The sequence below is a fragment of the Vicugna pacos genome, unplaced genomic scaffold, assembly GCF_048564905.1.
Source record: "Vicugna pacos unplaced genomic scaffold, VicPac4 scaffold_20, whole genome shotgun sequence".
Taxonomy (NCBI): Eukaryota; Metazoa; Chordata; class Mammalia; order Artiodactyla; family Camelidae; genus Vicugna; species Vicugna pacos.
The window spans coordinates 42514920-42537553 of NW_027328741.1; the positions used below are offsets into that span (position 1 = coordinate 42514920).

General features: G+C 45.9%; 1 protein-coding gene across 1 annotated transcript in view; it reads left to right on the top strand.

Moving 5' to 3' along the window:
- LOC140693677 (uncharacterized) overlaps window positions 1–22634 on the top strand; it is a 237953-nt gene that overhangs the window by 195238 nt on the left and 20081 nt on the right. Inside the window, exons 13-15 of the mRNA XM_072957385.1 lie at window positions 6338–6463; window positions 13843–13995; window positions 14753–14860. The gene's annotated coding sequence lies outside the window, so the exon portion shown is untranslated. The remainder of the gene's footprint in view (window positions 1–6337; window positions 6464–13842; window positions 13996–14752; window positions 14861–22634) is intronic.

The window sequence follows — 22634 nt, forward strand, 5'->3', positions numbered from 1 at the left end:
TGCTGAAGCCTTTGTCTCCTCAAACCTGTGCCATTACTGGCACATCTCGCAAGAAGAGAGGCGGGGCTCAGCCACAGCTACCATCTCCTCCTGTGCATAGTGCCCGGGCGGGGTCGGGGCTGAGACCTGAATCTGCACATGGGGGCCCCACAACCTCTTAGGCAGGACTGAGACTTGTTTATAGCCTGAGGCAGAGAGGATTTTTCTACCCTAACACCTCAGAGAACTTGTGCTGCCAAGGGAAACAAGGAGCTCAGATTTGGCACACAGCATAGGCAGGGCTGTTCCGTGGTCTTCCCCGAGCCCACCTACAGACCGCCTACCCAAGGCAGAGCAGGCAGCTGCACAGAGCAGCGGAGCGACCAGCACCAGGAGAAGGCAGGTGGGCAGCCACTCACCTTCCTGGCAGGAACACAGCACCTGACCACGGTGCTGGGACGGGGTGTGATCTGCCCACCTGCTTCCCCCCAAGCACAGCATCTGACTGTGGCATCAGGAGGGGGAGTGACCTGCCCACCCACTGGGTAAGAGCTCAGCTCCTGACCTACTGTTAGGAGGGGGCACAATCTGCTGGCCAACAGCCACTGAGAGCAGCACAGATGAGGGCACCAACAGAAGGCCTATGAAACAGCAAGCTGAGTTCGTGAAGCAGGGCAAAGACACAAAGACCTCTCAATAAAATCATTAAGGGCACACCATCTCCAGGATACGTAGGTAACTGCTACTCCTTAAGCCACTGTGCCAGAGAGATATGAGCAATGTGAAGAAGCAGAGAAACCACTCCCAATTAAAATATCAAGAGAAATCCCCTGAAAGCATGATCAAGGAAATAGACATTGATGGTCTATTAGATCAAGATTTCAAAAAAAGAGTGATCAAAGTACTGAAGGAACTAAAAGAAATAGTGTTTAGGTATATAAAATGTATCAAAAATGAAATAGAAACTATAAAGAAGAACTAGGTAGGATTAGTAAACTCATTGGCTGAGATGAGAGCTGACCTAAAGGCTGTGCAAAGCAGACAAGAAAATACAGAAGAATAAATAAGTGACCTAGAAGACAGGACAACAGAAAGCACCCAATCAGAACAGCTGAGAGAAAAACAAATGAAAAACAAAACAATATACGTGACCTATGGGGTAATATAAACTGTGCCTATGTATGCATAATAGGAGTTCCAGAAGGGGAAAAAGAACAAAGCGGATTGAAAAGTTATGGGAAGGACTCATGACTGAAAATTTCCCAAACCTAAAGAAGGAATCATATCCAAGCACAGGAGGCTCAGAGGGTCCCAAGCAGGAAGAACCGAAACAGACCCACACCAAGGCATATCCTAATCAAGATAGCCAGAGTCAAGGATAAAGAAATGATCCTAAAGGTAGCAAGAGAAAAACAAAGAGTGAGTTACAAGGGAACCCCCATAAGGTTTTCAGCTGATTTTTCTACCCTATTTATAACAGCTAAGACATAGAAACAGCCTAAAATGTCCATCAAAAGATGACTGGATAAAGATGTGGGATATTTATATGATGGGATACTATTCAGCCACAAAAACTGACTACATAACGCCATTTGCAGAGATATGGATGCTCCTGAAGAATGTTATTCAAGGTGGAGCAGTACAGAAAGAGAAAGAGGAATACCATGTGAGATCACTCATGTGTGGAATCTTAAATATATGCAAGATCTTGTGGTATCTCACAGCAAAAAAAAAACGTGACAATGAATATATGTACGTTCATGTATAACTGAAAAATTGTGCTCTACACTGGAATTTGTCATAACATTGTAAAATGACTATTACTCAATAAAAAATGTTTAAAAATAAGTAAAATAAAATATAACCTTTAAAATACTGTATAATGAGAGGTGTGATATTCTAGTATCTCTTCTAAGAAGTACGTTAGACACACATAAGAATAGCCAATGGTCAGAAAGATCACATGTTATCAGCTACCACGCCATGCAAATTAATGGCATTTAGCAGATATTCATATATGTGTGTAAATATATAAAATAGGTATTAGTCTATATGTAAATCAAATCAAATATTATATTGTAATCTAATGTAAAATCATATCAGCAAAAGCACTGTGCTGACATAAGTGTCTTGGTGTAAACAGATTACAATTTTTTATTGAGTTGTCATAATGGGATAATATTGTGAACCAAGTGGAAATTGTAAAAAAAAAGTTATCCAAAAAAAAAAAATCCTGACTACATGAAAAGATGCAGTTACTATAAGGCCTTTCCCATTATTTACTATCAGTGTCAGAAAGTCTTGGAATAAGTTAGGAGAATTAAAAACTCTAACAAGACACAAGAATGCACTCTCTGTTAAAGAAAATAAACGAAAAGAAAAAAACAAATGAATAGACAATTAAGGTCCTACAGATAAAAATACCAATTTTTATGGGAAATAGCCTTGAAATAAAAAATAAGGAGATTATATTCTAATTTCACCTTTTGAATAAAGATATACAAAATTTAGCTGAATACCTTCGTATTTTGCACTTATGAAGAAAAAAAATGTATTTGCAATGAAAAAGCAGCCATTACCCTGCCTTTTGAGTATTCTAAAGTTTTAGGTTTGAATATATTTCATCTAAAATGATCTTAAGCACTATGCAGTGGTTGGTATTTTAAAAATACCACTGTGTGTGGAACTTCTAAAATTGCTTCAAAAAATTTATATTTTTGCAATAATTTAGCAATGGCCTGGATATTATTTTTAACAAGACAACTCACCATGGAATACTGCAAGATTTTTTCAATGAGTTTATATTCACACATGTTTAAGATTGTCACTGTATTATGAGAAAATGTCAACCGTGGCAGTATTTTGACTTGAAAATGAGATAAGCTGAGAAGCATATTTTAAGTATAAACTAAATGATTGCATTCCTTTAAAGACAAGAAAGTAAAAGCATGATAAACTCTGACTTTGACACACTTAAAATATAAAAATTAACATAATGTAATTTTACACACTTCTCTTTAACTCTCAGTACTTTCTCAGCCCCTTTCCCATTACACCCGCGTCCCCGCTCCTGACCCTTGGTGTACACACCTCCCTTCACACGGAGGAAGGGGGGACCCGGGCGGTGAGGACCAGGGGCGCGGACACCCCAGCGGCCCCGATGGACACGGACACTCACCCGCTCCCGGCGGGCGAGGAGAATAGTCGAAGCGGGCCCGCCAGCGCACCCGTCTCCTCCTGCCCTGCTGGCCTGGGCCCCAGCTCGGTCAGGTCCACACACACCCCGGCGGGAAGCGGGCTTAGGCCGTGGGAAACCAGCGTAACTTCAGACAGAGAGCGGGGAGCATCCTCCCGCAGACACGCAGGCAGCGCTGTCCCGGAGCCTCCTTGGCGCCGCCCTCTCAGCCCTGAGGAAAGCAAGCTCCGCCCCCAGGGAAGACGCTGGTTGCTGACGCCGACTGCGCATGCGCACCGCCACCTAAGACACGCTGGCTTCGTTCGCCCCCTGCAGGTCCTCGAGGGCAGTGCAGGATACTCGGAACTCACTGTAGAACACATGACCCCTCCCAGCCATGATGCTAAATCACTGGAAATCTCAGTGCCCTGGCCTCTTTTTTAATGGCACTGGTGATGCTCTCATCCAGCCATGCCTGCTCTCTTGCCTGGCACATGCCTCAGTCCTTGGAATCCCGCCTGAATCAGATTCTGTTCTGGAGGAAGGACAGGTGCAGAAGAATCTCAAAATTCCAGACTTAGAAGATGACCAGGAACCCAAACTCAACTCTGTCAACTCCCTGGGGTCCCGTGAGGAGTGTGGTTTTCTCAGAACCATCTTCCCTGTGTCAGGAGCAGACCAAGCCTCAGGTAGCTTAGAGAGGCTATCATGCAGCACATGCTTTGGATGGTTCTGAGTTCTGACCTGCATGAACTTGAGACCCTTTTGTAACTCCTAACACTCTGTTTTCTCATAACTATAGTGATGGTTATTGATGACTGAGTTAAACCTCTTACAATGCTGAGGTGCTATTGTTCCTTGGATAACAGAATATTTTGAAGGGATGAACTGTTTATCACTTCCCCCTAATGAAGTATGTTTTTAAAACTAGAAATGTTTCAGGGGGCACTCAGGTCCTCCTCTTGCACCAGTTCCTGAGGTGTTGGCAGTTTCTGCTCTGAGCTCCAGATCCTGATCCTGCCGGTGGTCTATGGTGATGCCACTGTGTACATGCTCTTTCTTTTGCACCGGTGTGGAAAGGAGACAGCCCTTCCCCTACATGAGGCTGCAACACGCTGACACTCAAAGCAGGCACAATGAAGAACCAGCTAGAGTCCCCGGTACCAGCTGTCCCAGGTAGAAACGTCACCTTCACCATAGTGTTCCTGTGCTCCTATCAGGCCTTCACTACTCCCAGCAGGCCATGCATGAGCAGTGTGACAGTGTGACACCTGCACAGCATGGTGGTGATGATCCCACCTTATCTGTTTCTTTTTGGAATGTCCCCACACCTCTCTGAGCTTCACTTTGCTCTTCTCACAGGCAGAGTTGTACAGGCATGAACCTCACAGGGTTATGGTAGGTAGTCACGGTAGATGCTCACCCAGTGGCAGGCTCTGCCGAGAGGGCTGCTGGGAGTGCTGTGTGTCTTCAAATTTGTCCTTCACTCTCCCCAGTGAAAACACTCTTGTCCTTATCCTTCCCTGGCCTGCGGCCTTTCAGTGCTTGCAAAAGAACATGGAAACTATCTGCAAAGAAGTTTTGAGGTTCTGTCCATCTGATCCAGGAAATGCTGACTCTCCTAGATGTGCTGTTGGGTGGGCTCTCATGGGAGGGGCTTGGGCAGGACTTCCCTTTGCAATAAGCTGCCCCACCCAGCCCTTTCCATGATCCAGACTCCTGGGACCAGGGTGCAAATCCCCAGCTCCGCACTTGTCAACCATGTGACCTGGGCAACTTTCTCAAACCCAAGCTTTGTCCACCCAAGGTCAGCAGAGATGGGGGATAACAGGATGTCCCGCACAGAGTGTCTGTGCAGATTAAGTGAGGTAGAGCAGACAGAACAGTGGTGGGGCCTGGCCCATTGGTTGGCAGAAGGGAGCTCACCATGTGCAGCAAGTTCCACGGGTCACCCAGCAATCTGCCCAGAGGCTTAGCCACTCCATCGCTATCATGCATCTGAAGTCCACTTAACCACATGGGAGAGAAACAAACACATATTCTGAGTGTAGCTACCACAGGGAAAATTGCATCTGAGCGGGGAGTAATACCAGAGGGTGATCAGGATGGCGGAAGATGCCCCCTGGGTTTGAGCAGACTGGAGCTGCCCTCCAGAGCCTGGGGTTAGTGAGGATTGGCTTGTAGAAATGCCCCTCTCCTTTACCCATCAATGCTGGGTCCTGCGGGTACTGAGTCCCACAATCGGTGTGCTGCTAGGGCCCTCAGCACAGAGAAAAACCCAGGGGTTCCCACAAGGCTTCGGCCACATCCTCTGCTTCCTGAACTCCCACTCTGGTGACCCCACCTGGGATGCAGAGATGAGGTGAGGCAGGGACCTGTGCTGTCAACATCACTGCTCTACCCTGGGAATCTGGCACACAGTAGGTGCTTGGTAAGACATTGTTGAATGAACAGCAATACTGGGCCAAGTTTCTGTGGGTGTCTGTGCCCCCAGATCAGGGACCCCTCAGGGCCCACCTCACAAGTGACATGAAAATAATAATCCCACCAGGAGCAATAACAGTTCCTCAGAATAAATGGGCTTTTCCAAGCACTCTCCACCTGTTGCAAAGGCCTCCAGGCAGGGAAGTGGGCTGTCAGGGGCAGCACTGCACTCTCCACTGTAACAAGGGGAAAGCCAAGGGCCACAGAGAGGAGTGCCTTTCCAGTGTCACTGCTCACTTTCCCACCTTTTGGGAGACCAGGAGGCTTTTCTACTACATTCTGGCTCTGAAGCCCCAATACTGTTTGGACATGCCTCCCTCCCTGGAGCAAGGAACCACTAAGTGACCTGTCACTTGTCACCAAGCAGACAGGCTCATTCCAGCTCATTGTGCCACCAGCAGGATGTGCTAGAAGCAGGATCCTCTGGGAGACATCACACTCTCCCAAGCTGGAAACAGGTGAACAGCTCACAGGTTTCCTGGAGAGGATGGTCACATGGCCTTGATCTGGCCGATCAGCATTTTCCATCCTCCCTGTCCACTGTGATTGGCTCAAGGCTGGGCACCAGCCCAATCAGGCTCCACGGAGGTCAGGCCTAGTTGCTGGAATCCTGGGAGCAGAGAAGTTCTATTTCAGTTGGGAGTTGAGGGGTGGTGATGTCAGCCTGTGGCAGTTGGTGACTATCTTGCTTTCATAAAGGCAGAGCCATGTGAAGATGACACCAGTGGCAGAGCCCAGAGGTGGGGAAGGATGACTTTTGTTGATGTCACTGAGCACCAGGTACAGACCTGCCTGAAGCTATCTCCCTGTGGACGTCTCAGTTAGGTAAGTCATTCTCTCCTGTCCTGTTTGCTTCTTAAAGCCACTTTGGTTTTCTGTCAGTGGTTTTAAGAAAAAGTTTGACTATTCCTTCAAGCTGGCTAAATGGAGACCCTGGAACTGCAACAGTGAGGTGACAGGCAACAATGTGGCAAATAGACTCCAGAGGCCTCTGTTCAAACAGGGGAATGTAAATGACAAGGGAGAGTACACATGGCCTCAGTGAACAGATTTGCTACTGGTAGCTCCCAGTTCCTGGATATTAGAGTGCATGCACTCAGCCAAGTCTCAGCTCTGCTGTCATACCTGCTAACCCACAACTCTCCTCTCCCACCTGCCGGGCCTAGGGGGGCTGGACACCCCGGGCACCTGAAACAGCCCAGGGCTTTGTGTTGTAATTTACACAGGCTGCCCCCAGTTCTGAGGGTGAGGGTGACTGGGTTCCAGTTTACAGAGAAAACAGACTAGACGGTCTCACTGGTGAGATGTGGGGGTGGGACCCCAATCTACCATTTACCTATGACTTCGGAGTGGACAGCCTCCCCACCCTCAGCCAGGATGCTTGCTAAGCCTAGGGGATTAGGAGTCCTGCTCCCTCCATCACCCCTCCTGGAGGTGAGAGTGGGGGGCTCTTCTCTATACAACATTCACCCCTGCAGGGGCACACGTGTGACCTCACAGTCTGTCATCCCTTCCTTATGACCTGGACCTCCTTGATGTGTGAGCACTGCAGATCATGGGTGCACACGTGGGCAGGTGCACCATGACTGAGAGGACAGCACTCCAATTTAAGCCCCCTCCATGCTCAGATGATTACATCCTGGAATTGAGGGGTTCCCAGGGGTCAGGTGGCCAATTCTGGCCTTAGGGGCAAATTCTTATCATCCAGGGGGCTAATTTTTAAATTAAATTACACATTTTCAATTCAATAGTCAAGCCCCTTTCTAGGCAGCCTTGTAGCCTCTCAGCTTTTACCCCTCGCTGTGACCATGTACTAAGCTTCAAATTGAGTGCCATTATGGACATGAACATGTCCCTGTCATGTGTCACCTTCACAGTAAGTGGCCACCCCAAACTCCCCTCCCTTCCCCTTGTCGATATCTCCACACAGGGAGTAGGGCCCTTTTGATGCATTTGTGCAAATGTGTGAGCTAAGGGTTTAGAATGTCCAGGCTAGGAGGGGTCTGCTCCACATGGCAGGGCAGGTGGGCTGGCAGGGGGTGATGGTTCACTTGTAAAACCTCAGCTGGTTTCAGGCAGTGACAACAGACTGGCAGCCAAGGGCTCAGCTGGTGCAGAGTAAGCGGATTAAATGTGTTCACCCAGATGCCTTGGGGGTGGCAGCCCTGGAGTACGACTACAAGTGAGGAAGGTGGAGGGTCCCCAGTGCCTGGACCTCCACCTTCTAAAAATCAGGACTGAGATGTGGCTTTGAAATCAGAACACTGAAGTTCAAAGCTTCCCCCACCACTTAGTCAATAATTCAAAGCAAATGAGCCTCAGTTTTCTCATGTGTAAAATGAGAACTTTGAAGTCTGTCCCTCTGAGGGTGTGGAGGGAAGTAAATGCGGTGACAGCAGAGCATAGGAGCTGTATGGGCTGAGCCTGCATACAGGCAGGCCGTTGTTGCTGCCATGACCACTGTCTTCCAGGGCAGGGTCTTCACTCTCTCCCTGTGAAGGTCCAGACAGTAAACATTCTAGGCTTTGAGGGACCTACAGTCTCTGTCACAACTACCACCCTCTGCTGTTGGAGGGCAAAGGCAGCTCCTGCAGTAGGTAGTCCAGGCTCGCACCCCCGCTTCCTGACATAAGTATTCCTGAGATACAATTTTCACATAACTTTGTTGGCTTTAGGTGTGCAGCATAATGACTTGTTACATGTGCATATTGTGAAATGATCAGTTCATTAACTTTACTTGACGTCTGTCATCACCCATAGTGACACACTATTTTCCTTGTGATGAGAAATTTTAAGAGGTACTCTCTTAACTAACAAATGCACAACGCAGTGCTGTTAACTACAGTCACCTTACAGTACATTATGTCCCCAGGACTTGTTTATCTTCTAACTGGAAGTTTGTACATTTTGATTATCTTCCCGAATTTCAATCACCCCCTGACTCACCTCTTGCAACCACCAACCTGATCTCTGTTTCTATGTGTTACGGTTTATTTTGTAGATTCCACATATAAATGAGATCATAGGTATTTGTCTTTCTGTCTTATTTATTTCACTTAGCATAATACCCTGAAGGTCCACCCAAGTTGTCACAAATGGCAGTATTTCACTTTTTTAATGTCTGAATAAGATTCCATTTTATATACATATATATGCATCACGTTTTCTGTACCCATTCATCTGCTGATGGACACTTAGGTTGTTTACATGTCTTGGTTATTGTAAATAATGATACAGTGAACATGAGGGTGCAGTTGTCTCATTGACATAGTGATTTCATTTCCTTTGGATATATTCCCTGCAGTGGACTTGCTGGATCATATGGAAGTTCTAATTTTAAATTTTGGGGGAGCCTTCTTACTCTTTTCCCGAGTGATGGCACCAATTTACATTCCCACCAACATTGCACAAGTTTCCCTTTTCTTCACACCACCACCATCACTTGTTATCTCTTGTATTTTGATGACACCCACACTGACAGGTGAGAGGGGGTATCTCATTGTGTTTTTGATTTGCATTTCCCTGATGGTGAGTGATGTTGAGCACCTTTTCATGTACCTGTTAGACATCTGTGTGCCTTCTTTGGAAAAATGTCTATCCAGTTCCTCTGCCCACTTTTTAAATCAGATTGCTTGTTTTTTGCTGTTGAATTGTAAGAGTTCTTTATATGTTTTGGGTGTTAACCCCTTATCAGATATATAGTCTGAAAATACTTTCTCCCCTTCTGTCTGTTATCCTACCCTCTGCTTTCTGGATGACAGGGGTCCAGGCACTTGGGAATCTCTGCTTCTCACGTGTTTCCAATGGTGGGTGGGTGAGGGCTGTGTTCTGATAAAAGTGTGCACAAACGTGGGTCACTACCCCTTATTTTAGAAGATGGGCTCTGAAAAGTGCAGTGTGGGCAGGGATGTTTCCCTGAAGTCATCATTTGGATGGTCATGTGCTCTGGAACTCACATCATCTAGCCCGGATGTGATGGGGCAATTTGCAAAGGGAGGACCTTGCAGCTAAGACACTGACCAGGTGCTCTTGTGTCTTGTTGGAAAGACCTGGAAACAAAGTTCTGTGGAACAGGGACTACTCCAGGTCACAAGGCTCAGTTCAGACTTCTGGGATGCAGAGACCTGCTCTGACCCACTGTCACTGAGGAGGGAAGGGCCTCAGGCAGGAGGGAGGAGTTGCTGGATTTCACTTGCCCTGTTTGTCAAGTTTCAGCTCTGGTGATGTGTGGAACATGGGCTTAGCTTTGGGAATGTAAGAGGAGAGGTTCCTGGGGAAGGGCTGGCTTTTTCCTCTGATTGAGGTCTTACTGTGTGCCAATCACAGCAGTCCTCTGAGTCAGGGCTGGAAAGCCAGGCACAGAGAGGTCAGGGAGTTTCCAAGTCACACAACATTAGGGGCATCATTAGGGTCTGATGCAGACCTGACGCCCAGCCCACATTCTCTCTCCTTTCTCAGGACCATCATGATCCCACATGTCAGAATCACCCAGAGAGGCCCAGGTATGGGCACTGGGACCTTTCCTGCCTAACATGCCAGGAGCCTTAAGAGGGACGACAAGACACTTCCTGAATCCATGATGCCCAGAGGCTCCTCTTAGCAAGAGGCTCAGCACACACTCCTGGATGAATCCTAGCTCTGTCCTGAGTCACTCTGTCCTCCCTGCCTCAGTTCTTCTGCCCACATGGGGCTGGAAACAGCAGCCACTTCACAAGGGTCTATGGAACCTCCAGGATCCTGGAAGCAGCGCCCTCACACAGGGAGCACGGTCTCCTTAACTTTTCCTCACCTCTTTGCTGGATGTAGAGTCCCAGAGGGGCACTGGCTTGTCCCAATTCTCACCCCAGATCAGGGTCCAGCAGGGGGTGGTGTCCAGGCTGGACTCTGTCCTCTGCCCCTTTTGGGGACCCTCATTCATCGCACCTTGGCTGCCTGGACACTGTCTTCCAGGGGCCACTCTGTGCCTCCCACACTTACCTAGCATCCACCCACCCTGGGTTACTCCAGCGCCCTCTGGCCCTTGGCCACACACCTACTCCGTGTTGAGTGGAAATGAGGTGACCGACATGCTGGGCCTCCTGGACAGTCTGGAGGAGCCCGATATCCCCAACCTGCCCACCACCCCAAGTGCCCAAGATGGGGAGAGGGTGTGCCTCCATTCATACTCTGATTTGCTCAGATTCTCAGCACCTACTTTGCTGGGTGGATATGGGGGCAGAGGTATGATGTAAAAGCAGGAGACATGGACAGCAGACCATGAGAAGGGGGCTAGCCCAGGCTGGTCTCATAACCCCCTTAGCTTTGACTTTATCATCTTTAAAGTGGGACAGAATCTTGTGAGGTGAGCAGGATCCTGACCCATAGCCAGGCACTGTCCTACACGCCTTAGAGAAGCTCACTGACTCCTCATGAAAATCTGTGGGGCAGGGACAGGCATTATCACCCATTTCTGCAGAAGTAACTGAGGCAGAGAGAGAACAGCTGAGGTGACCACCCCAGATTACAGAGCCCAGGTCATCTGGTTCCAGTGTCCAGGCTCATTGTCAGTGCCCATTCTGGGTTTTCCTCCTCCCTTCATCCTCCACTGGGACCCATGGCCGCAGCCTCATTTCAGTGTGATTGTTCATGGGGAGCAGGGTGGGTGCACTGAGGGCCCGTTTCTCTGAGGACTCCTTTCCCAGAAGGCTCAAGGGGTTGACTTTATTCACTACTGGACACCCAGGCCTGGGCCCAGGCCAGCCACACTGCAAAGCCTGAATCAGTGATTGTTGAGTGAATTCCTGAACCTCTGCATGTATCTGCATGTTGCCCCCATTTCCTCATCTCCACAGCTGGCTACCCGGCCAAAACGTTGTGTAATCAGGCCTGGGCCAGGGACAGTCAAGGGGACCAGAGCTGCTCAGCTGGGGACAGGAAGCCTCAGGGGCCCTTTGGCTGTCCCAAGCATCTCCTGGGGCAATTCACAGGGAAGCCCAGCCAGCTTCCAGGAACAGCAATCAGGTCCCAATCCCAGGGGTATAGGGTAGGGCATGAGGGGTGTTCCTGAGGCTGACTTTGTGTATGAAGGGGGCCCGAGGGTCAGGCTGTTTTCAACGTCCATTCCAGGCCCACACCCCTGCTGGCAGCATGGAGCTAGTCATAAAGGACACAGGCCGTGGGGCCAAGGCTATAGCAGGGCTCTGCTCACTCTCTGTGGCTCAGTGTCCTCATCTGTAACAGAGAACTAGTAAGAGGGCCATGGGAGGGCTCACTGAAACCCTCCTCTGTGGCTTTGGTTGGACACTGCCCTCTCTCTGCTCAGTGCCCTTCTCTGTAATAGAGAACTGGTAACATTTTTCTTAGCCCCTTTTGGCCCCATTTTTCTGAGTCTCTTTCTACATTGGGCCCAGGGCTTTCACAGAGATCACAGACTTGGGATGTAATCAGAGTGTGGTCACAGCCCTAGTGGTCTCAATTGAGGCCAGAGGAACTTCGGGGGGGTGGGAATCCAGAACTGCTTCATGGAGGAGGTGAGATCTGATCTGTGTCCCCAAGGATGAGCTGTCATCTAGCTGAGGCCTGGCACTGAGCAGGATCCATGTACATGGTGAATGAGGGTGTGAATGAATGAAATGGCACCCCTCTAACAGAGAGTGAGGGGGGAGTCCCCTAGGCCAAAGCAGAAAACACAGGGCACCCTGGGGGAGCAGAGGGCGGGGCTGCAGTGTGATGCCTGCCTCACCCTTTATGGGTGTCTTGCCACCACTTTAGCGTGTGTTCTGGTGGATTGGGAGCCCTTTCCTCTCCTCTGCTACAGTATCCTGCTCTTCATTCCCAGCAACACCCGCCTGTGTCACCTCAGTGTCCACAAGTGGACCTGGACCTGTCTTGTGGGAGATTGTGAAGAGGGATTTGGTGTGCAGCCCAAGAATGAAGTGGGAGGGAGAGGATAATAGGGACCTCCAGAGCGGATCATGGGCTGGGAGACATCGGAGGGGTGGGGAAGGCAGAGCCTCAGAGCTGTAGGATCCTGCTAGTGGTGGCTCATTCACGAGGGGCTTCACAGGAAGGAAGCAATCATGGGGTAAAGGCAGAGCTCAGTTTTGGGCTTGCTGACATGGAACAGCTCATCACAGAAATGTCCAGAAGAGCTGGATGTAGGGAACGAAGATGCCACTGATGTCAGGGTCAAAGCCTGAGACCCAGATGTGGTGGGGCGGTGGTGCAGGGGAAGGGGCTTGAGGATATCAAGATGTTCATTCATTGGGGTCCTCAGGGTGGGGACCTTCATGTTCATTTCACAGCCACCTGGTGCCTGACAGAATTAGGCTTAGGGGGGTCACTGAGTAGACACGTTCCGATAACCTAGATTCTCCTCTTTCCACATAAAGTCCCTGGTGTGAAGCCAGCAGGCACTCTTCAGAGTCATACACCCTCACCCATGGGCTCTCTGTGTGCCTAGAACCCAGTGGCCCCTTACCTGCCACTCCCCACTGCAGGACCCTTTGCACACCTGCATTTCCACAAGCTATAAAACATCTTCTCTTGCTGTGTGTTTACCCTATGAAACCTCATTGCCCCAGGAAGAGAGAACTCACATCCTTCCCTTATTAAAGTGGTAAAGCCTTTTGTTCAGAGAAGCCCCTGACAGATCTCACAACCAACCAGGTACCTGTGCATGAATTGATCATGCAGCCCCCTCCTCCTTGTGTGCACAGCACCCCCCCAATAACAGACCCCACACACTCAACATTGGCGCTCGTGTAGGCACCTCTTGCCTGTGTGGCCTGATGTTGCCTATAGCAGTGTCCATATTGAACTTTCCTAAACCCTTCTCAGACGCTGGTAATTCTTTACCAACCCAAGTAATTAGCCTGCCATTGTGCCCACAACACCTGAAACAGAGTTGGCTAAATTATGCAGATTGATGATGCAGGTTAATTTGCTATACAGGTGAAATCAAGATTTACAAATAAAAGCAACATACATATTCAAGGCAGGACTAAGAACTCACACGGATAACTAAGACCCTCCACATACATCCCACTTTGCCCTTAGGGCCTTTGGGATGGCTGCTCTTTCAGCCAGGATCTCTCTCCGCCTGCTTCTTAAACACCTCCAGGAATCTGCTCAAATGTCCTCCCTGACCCTATTTTTCTCCATGGAACATATCACCTCCGGACATTGTGTATATTTTACTTAATTTTCTCTGTGTCCCCCACCAGGCTGTCTGCTGCATGAGGATGGAGACCTGACTGCTTCACTACCTGCTGTGCCCGGTATCTGGAACCCACCCAACACACAGTAGGACCTCAGAGATTGTGTGACGGGTGTGTGATCACTGTAGGCCACAGACAAAAGCCTTCCCAGCAGTCATGGTAAGAGTCATTCATTCTCTACTTACTGAGCCCTACTGTGTGCTGGATACTGACCTGGGTGTGAGGCATGCAGTGGATTGGATACAGTGAGCACACACAGCATGTTAGGAGGGACCTGTGCTCTGGAGAGCACATAGGGCTGGGGGAAGTCAGGAGTGCAGGCGTGGAGGAGAAGAGGGCCAGGTGGAGACAGTGGTGCCAGAGGAGACAGAGAGGTGGGGCCCAGGTCGTGTAGGGCTTAATGGCTCTTGTGAGGGCTTTTCCTCAGGGCAGCGGAACCATGGCTGGGTACGGAGCAGGGGCCCGTGTCCTGAATGCTATGCAGGAAATGGAGCAGGTGTCTGCTGGGGAGATGTGCGTGGAGGAGGCTGTCCCTGTAGACTGTGCAGGCAGAGAAGGCTCCTCTGAGGAGGTGACATCTGAGCTGAGCCCTTGTATGGACCGTGTTTCCACCTTCTGTAGACTGGATGCTTTCATCTGCCCTGCAGCCCTATGCAGGATACACCCTGTTCTCAGTCACCTGGACTTGGCCTCCTGCCTCCCTTGTGGGCCCTCCCACCCCAGAAGGAGTCCTTCTAGATCTAACTCACTACCTCCTCCACTGGACTTGGACTCACACTGAGCCACTGTCCACCTGCCCAACTCACCCAGAGTCAAGTCCAAACACTTGGGGGAGCCCCTCCACCCCAGAGCCCATGAACTTACTCAAATGGCCAGTCCTCAGCCTGCTCACATGCCTCACACTCCCCTCCTGCAGAAACCCTGTGACAGATCATGTCCACAGCACCCTGCTCCTCCGATCCTGACCCCAGGCTTTCCCATGGGGTGTGACCCCGCATAGATTGCAGCCACCTCCTCCAGTCTGGTGAGTAGAAACTAACTTTTCTTTTTTCTTTTGTTAATATATTTATTTTTTTAATTTTTATTTTATTGAGTTATAGTCAGTTTGCATTGTTGTGTCAATTTCCAGCATAGAACATAATTTTGTCAATTCTGTTTACTCTTTCAAGAAACCATCTCTTGGCTTGATTTTTTCAAATGTCTCTTATATCTCTATTTTATTTATTTCCTCCCTGATCTTTATTATTTCCTTCCTTCTGCTTACTTTTCTTATTTTTGCTCTTCTTTTTCTAATTCTTTTAGGTGGTAAGTTTGATTGTTTATTGCAGTTGTTTCTCGTTTTTGAGGTAGACCTGATTCTCTCGCTATAAACTTCCCTCTAAGCACTGCCTATTCTGGATCCCATAGGTTCTGTGTGATTTTGTTTTCATCATCATTTGTCTCAATGTGTTTTTTATTTCTTCTTTGATTTCATCATCCACCCATTTTTTTTAAAAGTAGTATGTTGTTTAACCTCCATACTGTCATTTATTTCTCCTTTATTTTTCTGCAGTTCATTTCTAGTTTCATGGTATTGTGGTCAGAAAAAGTTGCTTCAAATATTTTCTATCTTCTTCAAATTGTTAATGCTTCTTTTGTGCCAAAGTATATGATCTATCCTAGAAAATGTGGTATGTGCACTTGAGAAGAATGTATGTTCTATTTTAGGGAAATATAATGTTCTGAAATTATTACCCAAGACAAATTGTTCTATTGTATCATTTAATTTCTATGTTGTCTTATTAATTTTATGTATGGAATATCTGTCCAGTGATGTTAATGGATTGTTAAAGTCTTCTACCGTGATTGTGTTCCAATCAAATTTTCCCTTTTTATCTGTTAGTATTTTCTTTTTTTCTGTTATGTATTTATGTGCTCCTATGTTGTGTTCATATATGTTAATGAGTGTAATATCTTCATCTATGACTCCTTTAATCATTATAAAATGTCCTTCTTAATCTTTCTTTATAATCTTTGTTTTAAAGTCTATTTTATTTGAAATCACTGTTGGTATTCCTGCTTTCTTGTCATTTCCATTTGTGTGGAATATCTTTTTCAATCCTCTCACTTTCAATCTATGTGTGTCCTTCTCCCTAACGTGGGTCTCTTGTATACAGCGTATTGTAGATACTTGCTTTATTATCCACTCTGCACTCTATGTCCTTTGATTAAAGCATTTAGTCCATTGACATTTATATTAATTATTGATAGAAATGTGTTTATTACATTTTGAACTTTGTTTTGCAGTTCATTTTGTATTTCCTCTTTGTTCCTTACTTTTTCTTTTTGTGGTTTGATAATTTTCCTTTTTATTATCTTGGTGTCTTTTTAGTTTTGTGACTCTATTGTAACTTTTTGGCTTGTGGTTACCCTACTTTGTACATATATTAACCCATTACTATATCTGTTTGTTTTAAACAGATAGTAATATAAGCTCAAACCCATCCTACCAAGAACAAAAAAGAGAGAGAGACAGAGAGAAAGAGAGAGAGAGAGAAACCTGTATATTTTCTTGCTCGCCTCTCCCACCCTTAATGATTTAGATGCCCTCTTTTATGATTTCATGTTTATTCTGTTGTGATTCATTGTAGCAATCACCTTTCCAAATATGGTTTTCTCCTTTTTGTAGCATCCTGCTTCTTTTCTGTTTAGAGTAGGTCTTTCAATATTTCCTTTAGCATAGGTTTAGTGTTGCTAACTTCTTTTAGTTCTTGCTTGTTTGTGAAGTTCTTTATCTCTCCTTCTATTCTAAAGGATACCCTTGCTGGATAAAGTATCCTAGGCTGCATCATTTTTTCATTCAGGACTTTGAATATACCTTGCTTCTCCCTTCTGGCCTTTACTGTTTTTGTAGAGAAATCAGCTGAAAGTCTTATGGGGGTTCCCTTGTATCTAATCCTTTTTTTTCTCTTGCTGCCTTTAGAATCATTTCCCATTCTCAACCCTGGTCATCCTGATTGTAATATGTCTTGGTGTGGGTCTGTTTTGGTCCTCCTTGTTTGGGACGCTCTGTGTTTCCTGTACTTGGATATCTGATTCCTTCTTTAGGTTTGGGAAGTTTTCAGTCATGATTTCTTCAAATATCTTTTCAATCTCCTTTGTTCTTTCTTCTCCTTCTGAGACCCCCATTATGAGTAGGTTGGCATGCTTTATGTTATTCCATAGGTCCCTTATATTGCTTTCATTGGTTTTTATTTGTTGTCTCTCAGCTGTATTGTTGTCCTGTCTTCTAAGTCACATATTCATTCCTCTCAATTATCCAGCCTACATTTTACATCCTTTACCTCAACTCTCATCTCAGCAAATGAGTTTTCCAATTTTCACTGGCTCCTCTTTAGAGTTTCAGTTTCGTTATTTGACATATTCTCTGTCTCTATACACAATCTCTTTTAGTTTCTTCAGTACTTTGATCACTCCTTTTTTGAAATCATCTAGTAGACTATCAATGTCTATTTCATTGATTGTTCTTTCAGGGGGTTTATCTTGTTCTTTTAATTGAGACAGGTTGCTCTGCTTTTTTATCTTGCTTATATCTCTGTGGCACTATGTCTTATGGAGTATAAATTATCTACTGTGGTCTTTTAAGAGTTTACTTATTTATATAAAATGGATGCAGAAATAAAACTAAGCACAAAGAAATTAGTTTTAAAAGCAGTATAATCAATAACAGAAGAACATATTGAAACAAGATAACAATTGAGTTGGGATGAATTTTTAAAATATTAAAGGAAGAAAAAATATTTGAGAACAGAGTATAATCACAACAGAAGAACAAAACAAAGATAAAAATTAAATTAGACAAATTGAAAGATAATAATAAAAGTATTTTAAAAGAAAATTTTAAAAGGAATTAAAAATAGAAATATAAAAATTATTTAAGAAGTAACATTTAAAAAGTAAAAGAAAATGGAACAGAAAAAGAAAAGAGTATGTTCCCGTGGAGATTGTGTGCCCTTAGTAATTTTATCAAGAGCTCCTTCTTAAATATGTGTGGTTACCAAGTCTTACTTCTGTGCCTTTTGTCTGTTATCCCTTTGGTTAATGATGTGGCCATTAACCTGTTAACCAGAGCCTACCCTGGCTATTGAATAGGGACTCCTCTTTGTTTTGTGGTTGTCACAGCTCCTGCCCTTGCCTTGCTTCATGAACTCAGCTCGTTGTTTCCAGAGACCCTCTGGTCACACCCTTGGTCTGTGCTGCTCCCAGTGCCTGTAGGTAGACATGTCACATCTCCTCCCAGTGCTGCATGTTGGTGCTGCACTCCTGCATGGTAGGTGGGCAGGTTGTGCCCCTTCCCAATGCCGTGTCCAGGTGCAGCAGTCCTCCACAGTAGTTGGGTTGGTTGCTCCCATATTCAGTGCAACTCCCCACTCCACATCTGTTCCACACTGTATGGGTGGGCTTGAGGCAAATGGCCACACCAGCCCTAGTCCCTGCTGTTTGCCAGAACTTTGCTCCTTGTTCATTTGTCTTAGAGGTGTGAGTTCATAGAGGCACCAGGACAGAAACTTCCTATATGTCTGGGGATGTAAACAAGTCTCAGTCCCACCTATGAGGTTGCAGAACTGCCAGGTACATATTCAGGTTTCAACCCCATGTCTGCCTGGGTGGGTATGATGGCTGTGGCTGAGCCTCATCTTTCTTATTCTGAGAAATCACCAGTTATGTTGCGGTGAGTCAGCAGAAACAAAGGACGAAACACCCCTTCCCCCAGGCAAGCCAGCAATATTGCTTTGCTTTATTTTTTTTCTTATTTTATGGGAGGCCCAGGCTGTTCTGATCTGTATACAATCCAAGCAGTTGTCCACAACACACTGCAGTCCCCCAGGGTTACCTATGTACAGTCATCCAGAGTCTGCCTGGATCCAGCAGCCTGTCCCTTCCCATCCCTGATTCACATCTAGGTTTGGGGGTTGTTGACACACTTTGTGCCCATTTAACTTAATTCTGTCAGTCAAGGGTGGTTCTGTACACATCTGAGCCTCAGAGGTTCCCTGTCCATCCTGCTGACCTCTCCGTTGGAAAGAGGGAGACCCAGTCAACCAGCACTATCCCTCCTTTGCTGCTCCCTCTTCAAAGGACCAACCCCAAGCCATTTTGCATTTTCTTCCTTCTTTTTTCCTTTTCTCCTACCAGATTGGTGGCACATTTTGTCTTTTGAAGATGGCAATGTTTTATCAAAGTTCAGCAGATGTCCTGAGTGGATGGGTGTGTCTGTGAATGTCAGTCTTGGTGAATTTATTGGAGAGGATAAGATACAAGCATCCTTCTACTCCACTATCTTGGCCTTTCTGCAAGAATATACACTCTTAATAATTTTGTCATAAGGTTATTTTTAACTGTGGGTGGTTGCCAAGTCTTCCTTCCACGCCTTTTGCCTGTTATCCCCTTTGTTGGTGGTGTTTCTGGTGTTCTGGTGGCCTGAATCTGCTCTGGCTATTGAGCAGGAGCTCCTTTTTTTCCTGTGGTTGTCACACTCCTGCCCATATCCTGCTGTGAAATCTCCACTTGCTGGTACCAGAGGCCTTCCAGTCGTGCCCCTGGTCTGTTTCCCAGCATCAGTAAATGGGTGGCCTGCACCCCCACCAGATGCCTGGTCCCAGGACCACACTTGTGCAAGGTAGTTGGCAGGTAGCTCCCCTGCCGCCTTAGGTCCATGCTTTGTAGGTGGAATCAGAGGAAACAGCTGCAGTAGCCCTCACCCCTGCTCTGTTCCAGAACACTGCTTCTTGTGCATTTGTCTTAGAAGAGCCAATTCAGAGAGGCATCGGTGTGTAATGGTCCCTTCTTCTTGGGACTGTAAACAAATCTCAGTCCCACCTATGAGGTTGTGGAGCCCCTAGGTAGGGATTCGGGTTTTGACCCCTCCTCTACTTGGGAATCATGCACCAGAAAATATAGTGGCTATGGCTGAGCCTTGACTCTCTTCTCCCAAGAAGTCTCCAATAATGGCACTGTGGGTCTGCGGACACAAAGGCTACGGCTCCCCTTCCCCCCAGGGCACACCAGCAGTGTTTTCTGCCTTTTTTTTTATTTTATGGGGGACCCAGGCTGTTCTGTATACTCTCCCAGCCATGGCACACAGAACATTGCAGTCCCCCAAGGTTTCCTCTGTAGAGGCAGCCCGAGTCCTCTGCTCAACTCAGACAGCCTGTCCCATCCCACACCTGCTGGTTCGCATCTAGGGCTGGAGATCATTGGGACCCTTTGTGCCCCATTAACTTAGTTCTGTCAGTCAAATTCTATTCTATACAGATCTGAGCCTCTGAGGTTCCATCTCCATCCTGCTGAACTGGCCATTGGAGTTGGAGAGACCCAGTGTATTAATGCTATTCCTCCTTTGCAGCTCCCTCCCCATTGGAATGGTCCAGAACTATTTTCCTTTTTCTTCTTTTCTCCTGTTCTCCCACCAGATTTGTGGAAAATTTTATCTTTTGAAGGAGCCAATATTCTGTCAAAGTTCAGCATGTGTTCTGGGTGGTGGGTGTGTCTGTAGATGTCACTCTTGGTGAATTTGTGGGAGAGGGTGAGCTCTGAGCATCTTTTTTACTCCACCATCTTTCCTCCTCCTTCACTCTTTTTCTTTTGATTGGAACATTTAGTCCATTGACATTTATAGTAGCTATTTTATAGATGTGGGTTTATTGCCATTTTGAAATTTGTTTTCCAGTTGATTTTGGTAATTATTTGTTTCTTTCTTTTAATTATTTTTATTTTTGTGATTTGATAAATTCCTTTTCTATTAGCTTGGTTTCTTTTTGGGTTTTATGACTCTATTATATACTTCTGATTTGTGGTTATCTTGTCATTCAAGTATGGTAACCCATTACTTCATCTGTTTGGTTTCAGTTGATAGTCATGTGGGCTCAAGTGCATCCTAAAAAGAAAGAAGACAAAGAGAAAAAAGAAAAAAAAAGAGAAAAATTATATATTCTCTTGCTCTCCTCTTCCACCTTTCATGATTTTGCTATTCTCTCTTTCTTGTTTGCCTTCTTGTTTTCTTTATTGACTTACTGACTTATTTATATCCTCATGTTTTCCCTTGCAACTCACTGTATTTATCGTATTTCCAATTATGGTTTCTTAATTTCTATAGCTTCCTGTTTATTTTTTATTTAGATTCGAACTTTCAAATTTTTTTTAGCATAGATTTAGTACTGCTGAATTCTTTTAGTTTTTGCTTGTCTGTGAAAATCTTTCTCTCTTTCTGTTCTAATGGATAGTCTTTCTAGATAGAATATCCTAGTTTGCAGCCGTTTTCTTATTCAGGACTTTGAATATATCTTGCCACCCCCTTCTGGCCAGAAGATTTTAGGTAGTGAAATCTGCTGAATGCTTATGGGACTCCCTTGTAACAAACACTTTGTTTTTCTCTCACTGCCTTTAGAATATTTTATTTTACTTTAACCATTTTAACTATAATATGTCTTGGTGTAGGTCTGTTTGGTTTCTCCTTGTTTGGGACCCTGTGTGCCTCCTGTACTTGGATAATTCTTTCCTTCTTAAGGTTTGGAAAGTTTTCAGTCATGATTTCTTTAACTATCTTTTCAATCCCCCTTTCTCTTTCTTCTCCTTCTGGGACTCACCATTATGCATAGGCTGGCACACTTTATATTATCTTGCTTTAATTGGTTTTTATTGACTTTTCTGTCTGCTGTTCTTTTTGGGTTATTTCTTTTATCTTGTCTCCTAAGCCATTTATTCATTCCTCTGCATTATCTAGTTTTCTTTTGATTGCCTGTAGTTGAATTTTCTATTTTTAACTAGCTCTTCTTTATAGTTTAAATGTTCTTTTTAAAGTTTTCTGTCTCTATTGATAGTCTCTTTTAGTTCTTTCAGTGAGTTGATCATTCCCTTTTTTGAAGTCTAGTAGACTATCAAAGTCTATTTTACTGATTGTTCTTTCAGGGGATTTCTCTTGTTCTTTTAATTGAAAGTGGTTCCTCGGCTTCTTTATTTTACTTATATTTCTCTGGCTCTATGTATTTCTTTTAGACCCGTTTCTGAGCTGTGATATGTAGTAGGCAGGGTTGGAGCAATTCAGTTGTGAAGAAGAATAGGCAGAAGATGTTCACTGGGGAGTTCTCTCTGTGGTGTTGCCTGTCACTTGTTATGCTGACTTACAAAGTACTATTTGTTGATGTTGGCTTTATCCCTGCCTTAGCTATGGGAATGTCAGCCACCTACTCTGGTGCCCCTCAGGTTCTGAGCCCCAGGAAACATCAGTGCAGATCCAGCAGTGTCAGTCCCTTGGACCTGCCTTAGCAAGTGTGCAGTCACACACATGAATTTGTGGTCCACTACAGGTTCAGCTCAAACCCCAATCCCGCACCCACATAAGGAACCATACACCACCCTGTTGTAAATACCCTCACTGGCCACCCTTCTTGAGTCAGAACTCCACTCACTGCCTGTAAGTCTCAGAAGTGTGGATCCACAAAGTGACCAGATACAGCAAATCCACCCTCTCTGCCTGGGGCTGTAAACAAATCTCAGTCCTGCCTGTGAAGTTGCAATGGCACAGGGTATGGAGTCAACATTCAGCTCTGCCTTTGTGCAGAAGTGTTGGCTATCACCAAGCCCCATTTCTCTTCTCATGAGAACACACCAACAATGGAGCCAAGTGGGGAAAGTAACTTTGGCACAGCTGTGTTTCATTCCTCCCCCATTATACCAACATTGGTGCTTTTTTATGAGAGTTTCAGTCTGTTCTGTTCCACACACACACACACAGCCAGAGCTCACACTGCCCTCTAGTT